This window comes from Streptopelia decaocto (genome assembly GCF_964273445.1).
Source record: "Streptopelia decaocto genome assembly, chromosome: 2".
NCBI lineage: Eukaryota > Metazoa > Chordata > Aves > Columbiformes > Columbidae > Streptopelia > Streptopelia decaocto.
The window spans coordinates 12,096,420-12,111,924 of record NC_138655.1 but is presented as its reverse complement, the minus strand read 5'-3'; positions in this window follow the sequence as shown (position 1 = coordinate 12,111,924).

Below are 15,505 nucleotides of genomic sequence, written 5' to 3'. Positions count from 1 at the left end.
TTTTTTTCCCCAAAAATTGCTTAAGGTTGTGTGTGAGAACAAAGAAACTATGGAAAACTGTTCAACTACCAATGCCATTTTGTGATGTAATTTAAAATTAAATGACTGGTATCAGCTGGCTATCAGACACCAGGGTGATGTGAGCTGCTGGATATTCTTACTGTGCCTTCAGGTATTTCTGGTGAGTAAAAAACTCTCTAAAGTAGCTGCCTATTTTGCATTTATTGCAAAGCATTAATCAGAGTTTTTAGAGAGCTTTTATCTACTAGCGAGCCAGAGGATGAGACAAATGAAGAAGGTCATATTTGTATTTCGCTGTGCACCATTCCTATACGAATATTAGGTTATTTTCCTAAACTTCAGCTTTGAGTGAAACTGATAGCTGCTGTCCTTGTAGCAAAATTGTATCTTTATGGAAAAATAATCTAAAGGTACTTTTAATGTTCCCTGAACAGGGATTCACCATCACATATATGGAAGTTAAGAATATATGCAAAACAAAGTAGCTGTAGATGAACTTCCCGTATGCCACTCAGAATTTGTGAATCTCTGTCATGAGAGTGGCTGTGGAAGATGGAAGAGGCAACCTAAATCCCATATTGAAGAATCATCTGTTAATTGAACCATCCTGTAGGCAAATGGGATAATGCAGGCTAAGGGCTTTAGGGCGTGACATTTTAGTTAATAATTTTTTTAACACCTAGATACTGTGACGTGTCCCACAAAAAATAATGCCTGTATTTTTTTTTTTTTTTTTGTGAGCTGCCCCAGGTGCAGAAAAAATGGGCTAGAGAACACAAATGGTTTGAAGATAGATGTGAGATAGTGCAGTCCCCCAGCCCTTGCTCCCTGGGGAAGCATCTTTCATGAGCTGTGGAGGGAGAAGCCACCTACAAAATCCAGAGGGAAAAGAAGAAACCAGGGAGGTGGTTGAGCTGAGAAGTGAGATATGTCTCTCTCTGTGACTTTGCAGACCTTGTCTCTGTGGTAGACCCTTAGATATGATCTCTCGTCTGGCGTGAGGAGTTTTCCTGTCCATGGGGAAACCCAGAGCACGCTTATGTTAGACTGCACTGTAGCACATCTGAGAAAGATTTATACTCACATCTTTCCTCTGTCAACTTTGAAGCAGAAAAGCTCTTAGGGCTAAAGTCAGATCCAGATAAGACACCTGTACTGAGATATGTACCTCTAGGTGTCTAAGGTCCCAACATACCCGATGGAGACTGACCCCACAGTCAGCAGAAATTAGAAAGTGATTTAACTTCAGGCTGTAGGGAATCAGGTAATGGATGCACATGGAAACTGCAAATGAACCTTTTTTTCTCTAATGTCTGTCTTAAATCCTGGTGAAACAGAGGTGGTTGTGGCCTGTTGTAAGGTACCAGCTCTGGGTCAGCCTGGATGACAATTAAATGGTTGACCTGGAGGGGCAGAAGGGCAGAGGGAGAACTTTTCACCTCTAGTCATTAAAGTGCTTTGGTCAAGAGAGTTAAATGTTATGAATTACTGTAGTCAAAGTGATGGCCATTTGTTAATCACTGCTTTATTTTATGCTACTGCCAGTACCTCAAACTGTGGTGGTTTAAAAAGGACTAAGCGGTTGTTCTAAAGACAAGTTTAAGGAATAATCAAAGAAGGATGTGTTTCATTTAACATGGGATACAAAAAAATCCATGGTGGATAGTGTCTAGCAGTTTAGTGAGTAAGGGGAAAATGTGGAAGAAGGTCTTGCGTGCCATACTTCAGGGGAAAATCATATCACTATAGCACATTCTCTGGAGGTGGATTTTCCATAAAGAAAGAGACTATTTTCCTTTGACTAGGCAACTATGAGAAGATATAGGCTGCCTCAATGATTGACTGCAATTTTTATAAAGTAACATTTTGTTGTAATGCTGCATAATGAAAAAACACTGGGTATAGCTTGCTGAATATAAAGGAAAAAACATAATTTCTCAATCCATGAGACTAAATGATTACATATAACAGTTCTCTACCTTTAACCCATTCTCGTTTTCACCACAGTTCTTCTGTATTACAGCATACTAAGTTGGGTTTCAGCACTGGGCAAACTATGAGTCATCCAATCTATAGTCTTCTGTGTCTTTCCACCTTTTTAGCTGAGAGTGTTATCAGTTTCACAATCAGTGCCTTTTATATCTCTGAGCTGAGCCAGGTGAGATCTGTCTGAAGTGTCTGAGAGAGAATTTTATTAATCAAGATGTACCAAAGCCAGTGGAACAATCTATAAAGGGACAATTTTCCCCTGGATGACCACAGCTCCTACCAATCTCTCAGCATGGTTAACCTTAAAAGGTTGGAAGGCTTGTATCTGTTAATGGCTTGGCATGAACAAAAATATACCATGAGGTAGTTTCTAAGTCATGCCTTGCACTTTGCTTCCCTTGTATTATAAATCTCCCAGGGGAACACACACTGAGCACTGAGGTTTTATGGCATTTCCCCAGGCTGCCCTCACCGATCCCAGCAATCTCTGTCTGCCTGAGTCAACTGGAGTCAAACGGCAGGACAAAACCTAAGAGACACACTGTTAGAGAGCAGGTAGGTATCACGGAAATTGTCATGAATGACAAGGCTCAAATCACCAAGACAGTTTAGTTATCCGTTCCCCAAACTGTAGCACTCCAGGGATTCTGAGACTGCAGAATGAAAATTCACGTGTGGAAGATACTGTACCTTTGATGGTTCCTTTGGGAACTGCAGGTCTGAATTTCATGTTGCAGGGAAAACGCAGCATATGGAAGGACTGGAGCATTTCCTTCTATTACTGTTGTCTGTGTTGTAAAGACCACAGGTCTTGGACCACTTACTTGATAATGGAAGCCGACCTGAAGGAAAAGTAATAGATTTTAGGCTCATTTTCAAGCTAGACTACAGAGGCTCAGTGGTAACTGTCAGCAGCAATAACTGGATTGCTTGTTCTTGGAGATTTCAACATGCAAGATAACATGCAAAACCACAACCTGGCTCAAGCTGCACAATTATCAGCACCCTACATCTGTGTTTTGACCAGAACTGAGGGACAGCTCAGAAACATCACCCTCAGTTGTCTTTTTGTGCACAGTGTAGCAATACAGACGAAGGCACAGACCAATGCTAAAGATATTTTTGAACATATACTGTCTGTCTAGGCTGTGTGATAGTGTTAATCCATAGTGCTTCATTCACAACTGGAAGAACTCCAACACTCTGTGGATGAGCCTGGAGAGAAACCTCTACTGGAGATAACACAACTCCTCATCTCCAGGGATGGCAAATTCTCCAGCCTCATGTTTCCACTCTACCTTTCCCATACATGTTCAACCAAATGCTCCTCTTGCAGCTACCCTGTCAAACTCACTCAGGTCGGACTTTGTTGAACAGACACAAACGTAGCTGGTTTGGGCAGGTTCAAAACCCTGCCCAGTGGTGGCTCTAGAACATTTTAGCTGCAGGATGTCTTTGGTAGCCATATGATCATTAATACACTGCAGTCCATATTCCATCCTTGGCCTCTGAGGTTTCCTTGTTCCTAGTTTAGTGGGGAAACAAATTTAATCCAGCCTTCATTCTTGTGCAGAAATGCACTGGAACTTCATAATGTGTCCTGTAATCCCTTGGTGCTAAATATGTGCATGCTGGACCATCTGAACCAAAGTGTAAGTGGAGGCACAGTTGGACACCAGAGTTTCAGTGCTGTCAGTTGTGTTTGTTCTTGTTTCTTTTCTTGCCAGGGAAGGGAAGGGAAGGGAAGGGAAGGGAAGGGAAGGGAAGGGAAGGGAAGGGAAGGGAAGGGAAGGAGAGGAGAGGAGAGGAGAGGAGAGGAGAGGAGAGGAGAGGAGAGGAGAGGAGAGGAGAGGAGAGGAGAGGAGAGGAGAGGAGAGGAAAGGGAAAAGAAGAGAAAAGAAGAGAAAGGAAGAGAAGAGAAGAGAAGAGAAGAGAAGAGAAAAGAAAAGAAAAGAAAAGAAAAGAAAAGAAAAGAAAAGAAAAGAAAAGAAAAGAAAAGAAAAGAAAAGAAAAGAAAAGAAAAGAAAAGAAAAGAAAAGAAAAGAAAAGAAAAGAAAAGAAAAGAAAAAAAAGAAAAGAAAAGAAAAAGAAAAGATCTAGAAATTCTTGATGCTTTGATTTTGTTCAGGTCAAGGGTCTGCTTTCCAAAGGATGGGCAGAAGGTGAACAACTGGAACTGTAATATCTTGAGTCATTAATTATTTAAAAAATGTTTATGTTATATTTTCACTTGGTATAGTTGATTCAGCAGGTAATTATGTACATGTGGCCTGCTAAAGCTCCTGTATCAACTGAAATCATCTCCTATGAACTCTTCTCTGCAAGTTGTTTACTGTGGCAAACTCCTACATGGAGAACCTCAGGCTGATCATCCACAAATCTCATGGGAAAAAAAAAAAAAATACATGAGGCAGATTCTTACGTATGGGAACAAAAAACCCCTGGAGTTTCCCATGCTTGTAGGACATAACTTACAATTCCAGTGGACCCTTGACAAGCGGAATGAAGCAATGAACTGATATAAGGGGAGTTTAATGAGTTTGAGTAATATGTATTGTACTTTTAAAAGCTTGTCCGAGGGGAGAAGTGATTCTGTGAAGGAGCATCTTGCCTTAGGTATGAAACAGTTTGGCAGTGAGAATACTTTAAAGAATATTGGAGGGCAAAATGCTGTCACCTGTAAGACAACCTGCCTGATGGCTCTATTATGCTTCCTGTGATGTTGAAGCATTCTGGGGAAAAGTTTGAGCGGATGTCTTGTGACTGATGACTTCTGGAGGTTGAGAACATGATGCTGTGAGTTTCCTGAGCTCTCCCATGATGCTGCTCTGGAATACAAGACCATAGGACTGCTTTCTTCTAAAACCCCCAGTCCAGGATGACCCACCAGACCTGCATACCAAATCCTCTTCACTCCACATAGAAGGAAAAGCTTTCGGTATGTTTTCCTCTTCCAGTAACTGAAGGTGAGAAAGGTAGAATTTAGCTCTGAAAATAGAGAAATGGAAATGGGCAACACAATATAACTATTTTTTTTTATCCCAGCATGAGCCATCACAGCTCTGAAGCATACTTACCAAGCCATGCAAGCCATAAATGGATCAGCACAGACTCTATAAACATCACAGAACATGTGCACACCTCCTCAGAGTATGTGTTTTTTGACATTGGACATGCACACAGCATGGATTGGAGTGTGTAATCTTCATGTGATGTGGAACACCCACTCAATCTGGAACAGAAGATGCTCTTTTTATGTGGTTATCCATACTGTTAAAAATAAAAAACCCAAACAGGTGAGGTTATCAGGATCAGCCCTGGACTGCTGCTTGTCTGTATCACAGTATCACAGTATCACAGTATGTTTGGGATTCGAAGGGACCTCAAAAGATCATCTAGTCCAATCCCCCTGCTGGAGCAGGAACGCCTAGGTGAGGTCGCACAGGAATATGTCCAGGCGGGTTTTGAACGTCTCCAGAGAAGGAGACTCCACAACCTCCCTGGGCAGCCTGTTCCACTGTCTGTCACTCTTACTGAGAAGAAGTTTTTTCTCAAATTTGAGTGGAACCTCTTGTGTTCCAGCTTGATCCCATTACCCCTTGTCCTATCATTGTTTGCCACCGAGAAGAGCCTGGCTCCATCCTCATGGCACTCACCCTTTATATATTTATAAGCATTAATAAGGTCACCCCTCAGTCTCCTCTTCTCCAAACTAAAGAGACCCAGCTCCCTCAGCCTTTCTTCATAAGGGAGGTGCTCCACTCCCTTAATCATCTTTGTTGCCCTATAGGGCCTGTTGCATTGATCCCTGGCCTTGTCCTAGGCTGCTCCAAGACTCTTTCTAAGATGAAGCCTGGATGCTTTTCAGGGAATGGTTTACACCAGGGACTACTCCTGAAAGACAATAGTAGATGAGAATGGACCAGGTTTAAGTCCTTCCATCATACAAGCATTGCAGTGCTGTTGCAGCAGACATGGCAGTCAGCCTGCTGTGCCCTCGTGGACACCGTGGGAGCTGCAAGATATGCTGTGCTTCGTGTCCTCGACTAGCATGCGGGTGGCCTCACCACAGGCTCCACAGTGCTTGAAATGTTTCAAACAAAGAGACTCCATGTTCAGAGCAAAGTGAACTTGTGGCCAAGACCTATGTGATGTGGTCCTGTCTGGTTTCCTCTTCAAGGACTGAGTTCTAAACAATGTAGACACAAACAGGTCCACACCTCTTGGCAACAGGATCACTCCCTTGCCCCCTTTTATTCATTGGTATAGGATTGCTGGACCATACTTGTTCTAGGCAGAGAAAAAGGCAAGTTCAATGTACAGGAAAAGTAGCAACCCAGTGTGGTAATGATGTGCATGGGGGCTGGCAAGGAGAAGTGAGCATATCACAGTGGGTTGCAGTCAACAACGGCCCTCAGTGCTCTCGGATGAGCATAACATCACTCAAAGTGGCCTAAGCAGAGGGAGGGGGACAGTTAAGAGTTACTAGTGAAGCAGCTGATAGCTCCAGTGTAAATTCCAAGCCTGACCCCAGTAGTCAGGGGGGTGCTAAAAATAGATGATCCATTGACAATGAGCCCAAGGCCGAAGAAAAACCTGCCTGAGTGAGATCCGTCCAAGCAAAGCGAGTGGAGAAACACAGCCCTGTGCACCAGAAGCCATGTGATGTGTGAATACGTGCCTGGCTCGCATTAAAAGACCATCATTCAGCAGACCTGGTCCTGTCATGGCTAGTAGTGCTTCTCTCTGGGAGGAGGAAAAATGGTAGCAGAGTCACTTTTAAGCTTAAACAGCTTAAGTTTGTAGGAAGGAGAAGTTAAATGAGCTGCTGGGGTTTGATATCAAGTGGACCAATGGTTCAGCTTGCTGAGTGAAATTCCAGCACACGTTCATTTGATCACCTTCAGACTGGATGCAGTTGCCACTAGCCCTAGTGCCATTGCAATGCCCTCTGCTGCAGCTCTGTGCACTTACAAGTCTGGCATATGTAGGGAAAAATCTCAGCCATGGTCACTGCTCCGACCTTTGCTTTTCATGTCATGTGTACTCTTGTATTTCCACCACAGTCCTAACATGGGATGTATCTAATTCAGGCTCCAGAGGGCGCACATATCAGGACTTGTCTCTGGAGAAATTTATTTTCATTCTTCTTTGGTCTGCTAGTCTATTAATATAAAAACATTAATTAATTCTTTTGGCTACGATTATCTACTCTTTATGCCTGTAAAATTGTAAAAGGAATCAACATGGAAAAGGAATCTATTGCAGATGTTTCTTAAAGTTTGCTGATGTTCCTTTAATAGTTCTGTATCTTTAATTCCCCACTGAACTTCAGAGCATCTACCAGTACATGTCAATAAAGCTGGATTTAGTTTGCCTTTAGGCAAAATGCAACTTTTCACTGCAGTCATATGTACATGTCAGGATCCAATAGTATCTTTCTAAGATCCAGTAACTCAGCAGAGGTGTTACATAGATTAGTTAGCAAAAAGGAATGAAAGCAGATTGTATTTGTCAAATGATTTATTGTCTACATGCGGTTTGGCTTGTCAGGCTCTGGTTGCTTTGCTGTCAGGTCATTTGCTTACAACAGATGGTTATACTGAATGATAGAAAATTATGATTAACTCTAATATTGCTTTAGTTTCCTCAGTATCTTCATATGCTATGCTATAAAAATACATGCATAATTTTCTTTTCCTTCCCTTAGACCTAAAGCTTTAAGTTGAACAATGACAGAAACCACTGGGTGAAGATTGTTGCACATAATAGTGAGCTGTCAAAATTGGTATAGCTTCAGGCAGCAAGGAATTGGACTTCGTAATGAACAGATAAAATATGAATAATTTTGTAGTCCTTTGCCCCAAGCATGCCCAAGTTTGGAATTAAAATTCCACTATGAATGTTCCTTAAACTGTAAGAATACTTGTGCCCTGGTCTGGCTTCTCAGCTCTCTAGCTCTTCCCCATCTCAGGTAATAAAGTTGCTATTATCTCTAGCATAGATGGCTAACTAACTTGTAAAGCTTCCTCTTGATGGAACAATGCTTATTTCCAAGTCCTACAGGCTTTCTGCTGATGCCTGCTCAGCACAATTTAATGTATTGAACACGACAGCAGAAGAACATGTTGCGTGATTTGATTGCTGTCTTTCTGTCAAGAGAACCGCAGGCTTATTCATGCCTTGCATATGTAGTGCAGTCAACAAAATAGCTGCCTTGGTGAAAAAGATAATTATTGGTTCATTTTCTTGTTGTTATTTTTAGAATAGCGCTTTCTACTCCATGTTTTTTCTGTTGATTAATTTCCATTCTAATATATAAACACAGGGCTCTCTATTTCTGCCAGTGTGGTAAACACAGTTCCAGCTTTCGCTAATAGAATTATTGTCTCCATTTTGCTTACTCAGAAAAGTGTAGCAAATTATACCTCAGCATTCCCACCAGAGCTGCATGCTTGGAATGTGGTTAAGTGCTGCTTTTAAAAATCCAGTTGCTGCTCTGATGAGTCTTCTGAAATGTTACTTTAAGATCAAATTAATCTCTTGGTTATACTTCTGTATATTTGAGGTAAGTCTACTGAAATCTGTTGTGTTTATAGCTAACCTGAGCTCTAGCCATGTCATAGGCTAGTGAATTAACATTTGACATTCAATTCTCCTCTCCCTTTGATTTAAGACTATTTAAGGGTAATTCAAGAGTAACTGTACTAATCTAGATGGTACTTAAATGTTTAAAGACCAGAGAATGAGTGGAGAAAAAGCCATGGTTTGCTTTAGTGTCTTCCGTTCTAAAGGTACTATGTCATGATCTTGTAAAAGCAAAGTGAAAAACTGCAGCAAAATACAGGCATTGAGAGCAATACTTCCATTTATGTTCAGAATGACAGCCACAAGCCAAGTCATTTGTGACATTATTATTGGTAGTAATGTCTATGAAGGTCCAGGGGTCCTTGTGAGGGATCAAGACCTTAAGATGCTGGTCAAAGAACAGACAAAATAGTCCCTTCAGCAAAGGAATTTACTGTTACACCTGCTCACTAGGGTGTACACACTCCAGGGCACATTATGATAGAACATGTCAGAATGATTTTAAACTAAAGCGAGGAGATTCAAGCTAGACATGAGGAAGAAATTTTTTGCATAAGGGTGGCGCAACACTGGCCCAGGTTGCCCAGAGAGGTGGTAGATGCCCCATCCCTGGAGACATTCAAGGCTAGGTTGGACGGGGCTCTGAGCAACCTAATCTTTTTGAAGATGTCCCTGCTCATGGCAGGGGTGTTGAACTAGATGGGCTTCGAAGGTTCCTTCCAACCCAAACTATTCCATGACTCTGTGATTCTATAGCAAAGAGAGATCAAGAGTGGATGTATCGGGTTTACAATACCAATATAGTGGAAAAGACAAAATCATATCAAAACATCATGTTCGATACGAGAGGCAGCAGAGAGAGTAGACTGGTGTCCTTATCTATGTCTGGGCTGCTTTACAAGCACCCTGACTGAAGAGCCATTCACAAGATGAAAATACTAAAGCCTTGCAGATTTTACAGGGAGTTCCTCTCTGGATGATGGGCAGCCTGGGAGGAAAGCGGCAGTGCTTGAGCATAAATTGGATTAATGGGCAGTGAAGACTGGCCTTTTTGGCACTGTGGAGACAGAAGCTGACAGCTTGAGAGCAGAAGAATTAAATTAAGACAAGTTTAAATTAAATAACTGTTTAAAGCAGCAGCAGAGAAGCTTGCTCACTCACACATACTGGTAGATACACTGCCTCTGCCTCCCAGGTTTTCTGAGCTGCTGTACTGCTCAGTATGGCAGTATCGAGCATACTATAACAAATAGTTACTCAAGGAAACGGTCCTATTGCACCCACTGGACACTTGACTGAAGGTATAACCTGGCTGACCCAGAGGGACAGAAAGTAAGTGTTCCCCTGCTCTCCAGCTCCAGACGATAGGGTTTTATGTAATCACAAGTTGTTATTTTCTTAAGTCAGTCAGATCTCTATAGGATTATGTCGCTGCTTACTTTAACCTTTCCCAATAATCTGCCAAGAAAACAACTGTAATGAAGAATGCAGACATTTTCCTGTTTCATATGGCTTCACAGCAGTGCTCTGGGTGACTTGGTCTCAGGAGCTACTGGTGGTCTGTCAACCGAAAGATTTCCCCAATGCACATTTTCCAGATGTCTCTGCTCCCCAAGAGGAGAACCAAAAACTGTCAGAGCTTTCAGAAGGCTCTTGCCACCATTTTGAAACCAATGTCCCAGTCATCCAGCTCCACCATCTGTCTGCCGTCCAACCTGCCCCTGTTGCTGCAGGACCTTGGCATCTTCCAGTTGGGTTAGTTTGCCTTCACCACACACCACAGTGCAGACGTGGGATGGAGGCATTGTTTGACAGTGCATGGTGACTCAGAAAGATTTGCAGAACCAAACTGTGCCCTGTATGTCAAGTGCAAAACCAGTGACCATTTTTCCTTCTCTGTCTTTTCAAAGTGCTTCACAGAGTGCTGGCCACAGCTCTTGCTCTGCTCTCATGAATAGGTGCTTGCTTACTCCCAGCCTTGCTCAGGGCAGTCTCCTCTAAACTCCAGGAAGACCTGTATTTTAAGTAACCAGAAGTATGCCTGGAATACGTGTAGACACACACTGTCATCAACAAGAGGGTATCTGTGGCAGCATGGCCTGTACAAGTTGCCATCTGGGAGCACACTGAAGAGGATAGCCTGAGCTGAAATGAGCTAGATTAAAACTAGCCTGGGTGTGCCTGCACATTCTGAACTCTTCTCTCTGTTTTTCAAGCTAGCCAGAGCCATCTGTACTACTAAAGTAAAGCATCAGAGCTGTCTTCGAGAGCTAGTTCACATTCTTCAGGGAGAATCAGTGCGATGGGCTGCAGACTGATTACATGAGCAAAATTGGTGTGTTTCAACAAAACCATAAATTTCACCCTACAAAAGACGCACTGCACTGTGTGTGGGTGGTTGCAGCTGGCGCTGAACTGGCTTCACTTCATCTGCCTCAAGCAGGGGTTAATGGCAGGGCAGAAAGGATTAGTCACACACCTACAGCCTGAATGCTAGAGCTCCTAATTTCTCATGGCTCTTCTTTCAGTCCTGAAACTGGAGCCATACACCACGGAGAATTTGTGAGACAGTCTCATACTATAAAAAATTACCCAACAGCACCTGCATAGTTTTCCCACCTAAAAGCTGTTTCTAGTGCTTTACATGATTATTGACAGAGTGTACAGGAGAAGTGGTGAGTTCATAGGAGAGTGCCAGGCAGGCTGAATGGGCCCCCAGTGAACAATTAGATTCTTTTTCTTCTGCTTCTGTGTTGTACATCAGACTTCAAATGGTTAATATCCTTGCTGGAATAAAATTATTTACAGCAAACCCCCCATGCTCTACCTAATCAGCGTCAATGAAAGTGCTTTCAGCAGTGACCCTCTTTCCAAACACAATGAAATTGCTCAGAGACCTTGTTATTTTCAAATGAACTCCCACTTGTTTATTATTATTTTTAATGCAAACAATCCAGGTTTCTAGGGATATTGTTGAAGGCAGCATGAAATGCTTTCATAAATAAAAATGAAATTTGTGAAATGCTTCCATAAATACTCAAATAAAAGTGCTAATTAATGTAAAAATGTTATTCTCCTAAAAGGTTTGGAATAAAAGATGATCCTCACAAAACAAGCTCATAAAAATTAGTATTGCAGCTGTGCCCCATCACCTCTCTCCGGGCAAGACACTCCTCAACAGGAGGAAAAATTTAATCTCTGTCCCAGCTCATGAAAAGTCATGCACATGTGCACAAATCACTTTGGAATAGCATTACGTTTGTGTAAGTTGCTGTAGAACGAAAAGTTTCCATGAGAGACACTCATCCTGTTTGGCTGTGTGTGTTCATCTATAAGTGACCTAGTTGCTGCTGGTTTTCCAGCCAGTAGAAAGAATATGTAAATTTAGGGAGCAATGCATCTGACATTCTGGGGAGCTACTTTAGGATGAGAAGAAACGAGTGAACAAGCCGTGAGTGACTACCTTATCTGTAAACACAGGTAAAAGATCTTTATATGTGATCAGGTGAATCTTTTTGCTGATGTCAGCCACTCAGTTGTTTTCCTCCACTTGCCTTTATCACATGGTCCTCTTCAAGAAGCTACCTTGTGCCCTTTTTTCTTTAAGGGCTAAACTTCCCCAGATTACCCAGTGTTTATTATATGCTACCACTGAGGAGAAACATTTGCAGGGACAATTATTGCAAAGCAACTGATTTATAGCTACTTTTGGCCATAAAGTAACTTGTTTTTGCATCATAACCCCAAGTCTTCTGGGTCACACAGGGTATGTTTGTGCTCTTTGGATTCAGCTGAGGTTTGGGGCATGGATTTAATCATTGCTTTGAATCGGTCGGAAGGGAAATATGAATATGAATTTCCTGCACATTAATAATTTTCTGGGTATGGCTTTCAATTTCCTTTGGTGACTTGGGGAGGAAATTCGCCTGAGAAGCCATGGCTGTGAGCAATGTAGGTGCACATCTGAGCAAGTCATGCTGGACTTCCCTTACAAGTGAAAGAACAGCTAGCTGAGATTGCCAGTAGAGTCCAGATTATGATTCCTCTCACCCCAGAGCAGATGTCTGCCTTTGGTCAGATAAATCGCATCCAGGCTGCACTGACTGCATTGATGAAATTTCTGTTGAGTGTAATGGGAGCTGGCCAGCTCAAACACTGACATCTATATCAGACACACAGATGTGAGCAACTGCATCCTCGCATCTCAGTTAAGCAGTAAAACTGTGGTGAGATGAATGTAGACAAAAATGGGAATTCAGGACAAATAATATAAATATCATTCACCACCTGCCTCCCACCATGAGGTGTCCCCACACATAGCTACTTCACCTGTTCTCTCTTGTTTGTAGAGAAAGGTACTCTACCTGCTGGACCAATAAGTGGGCACAATGCAAATTCCAATAAATACACTATTCCTGGGTAATTTTTAAAAATAACTCTATTTTAAAGACATGGAAGTATGGCTTAGGGACATTTGTCCCTTCTTGTGAGTGTGTGACACATATTTCATAAACCAACCCAGACAAGTTTAGGATGTTTATTACATTATGAGCAATGCTTTATTCTTGTATTTTCTTGCAATTATTGTAGTGCACCATACCTGTCTTTTCTCATGCAACCGTATTTCTTGGTATGCTTATCAACAAAAGATTTTGAGTGGAAATCTGGAGAAGAGTTAGAAACATTATTGTACATGTTGAGAGTGGTTGATGTGGGACAGTGAGTACTGAATTTTTTTGAACCATCTGTATCTTAAGGTCTCTGATTACCAGGTCCTGGTAAATGTAGAGAAGGTGAGGTAAGTGGTTGATGCCGAAGCATAATTTCCAGGAAGCAACAGTCTCCAATTAATAGGGTCCTGAGAAGCTACCCTGTATCACAATGAAGTGATCTCCCATCTTTACAGAAAAACTGCCCTATCATTTTCAAGGAAGTGTTCTACAAAATGATACAAATAACAAAGGACCATTTAGAAATGCTAAGAGTTTTGTCAGTGTTATAGCTGCAAATGAGAAAAAGGGAATACTGGTGGCCTCAAGAATGAGGTTTCTTGTGTGACTGAGACAGTTTCAGTAGAAATAAACAATCTTTTTCCATACCACACAAAGATTTAATACATGGAAATATGGTTTCTCTCTCTTTTATTTTTCTTTTTTTCAAAAGGAACAGAAGAAGGTGTGTTTGACCTTCTGCAAGTCATTGATCCTCTACAATATTCTTACATTCATAATGACATTTTGCCCTAAGGGCATGAATGTACCACGGGGACTCCTCTGAACTGTTTCAGGGACAGTCAGAGATGAAGAGTTATTTTCTCCAACTGGAGTAGTTTAAAATACAGCTGACCAGGCAAAAGAAATCTCCTGTTTAAAACTGTCCCAGAACTTATATTTCAATATGATCTGTGACTACCCAGTGTTGTCAGAAGACCATAAAACCTCTTTCTAATTGAAAATGAGAATCCTTAGGTTTGATTCAAATATCTGCACAGATCCAGCTAAGGAATGAACAACTGCAAGATGCTGGTTCAATAAAAACAGAGGCAGTTCTAAAAGTGATGTTTATAAAGACTTGTTGCCTAAGTGCTTCTGCCAAGCAGCTTAGATATAACATCTAGCATGCAACTATATTCTGTCAGAAATAAGGAAGATCTTGAAAATCACTTACCATCCACAGTTTTTAAAGTAGTCCTGGACTTGCTATTTTTTCTCTTCCCCCACTGTTGAAAATCAGGTTACTCACCTGACTTCTTGTGAGCTTTTGCAACTCCTTGAAGATAGTTTATCCAGCTCAAAGTCACAAAGGGCTTACTGGGAGGACATTGGTAAATGTATGAGAGACACATGGAGCTATTGCCCTGCTCTCAATGCAAATGATCATTCCTTACCCTTCGCAGACACAACAGACTTGCCCATCAAACCTGCAACTGTTTCCAGTCTTCCTAGACACCCCCAGCATGAAGGGACACCTCCTAAATTGAAATATGAAGAGTCTGAACACAGACTCTTTGAATGTGATATGCAGACCATCACACTGACATATTTTCAGTGTTATGGCTGCTAAAAAGGTCTACAGAAAATGCAGTAGGTATGGTTGCAAAGGTTTCTTGTAAGGCACATCAGTCGAATTAGGAACATTCTGTAGGAATGTGCTGATCTAGCTACAATTTTCAGAGAAGAAAACTTTTTCCTCAAAATAGGTGGTATTTCACTGTGATTGTCTCATAGTGATTCTCATTTGAACACCTCACGAAAAGCCTAAACATGTAATCGTCACATTTCTTTTACATAATGTAGTATTTGGGTGTAGCAAAACAAAACTTTAAAACATGATTATTCTACTATGGGATGTCCTTTTTGTGATATAATCTGAACTGCTGCCATTCTGAAAAACACTTTTGAAATGCTGGCATTCTGATTGACAGAAATTGCTTCTTCATGCTACTCCTAAATATAAGACAAAAGTGGAAGACCAGAGTTATGGAAGAGTCACCAAGCAATAAGCCTCTAAGCAATCTACTGTCTGTTCGAAAGTACTTTTAGAAGCCCAGGTAAACTCCCCGCCACAAATCAAAAAGAAATCAAAGCAGTCTGATAGAAGTGCTGAACAGCTTTGTAGGAAATGACCCAATGCAAGTGAGCTAATCAAAGACATCAAGACTGGAGGCAGCCTGGGCTTCAGTGATCATGCACTTGTGGAATTCACAGTCCTGAGAGATGGGACATGTGAAGAGTAAAGTCAGGAGCCTGGATTTTAGGAAAGCAAACTTCCCTCTGTTCAAGGAGTTAGTCAGTGGGACCCCCTGGGAAACTACCCTCAGGGACAAGGGAGCAGAACAGAGCTGGCAGATCTTTAAGAACACTTTCCATAGAGTGCAACAGTTCTCGATCCCCAGATGTAGGAAATT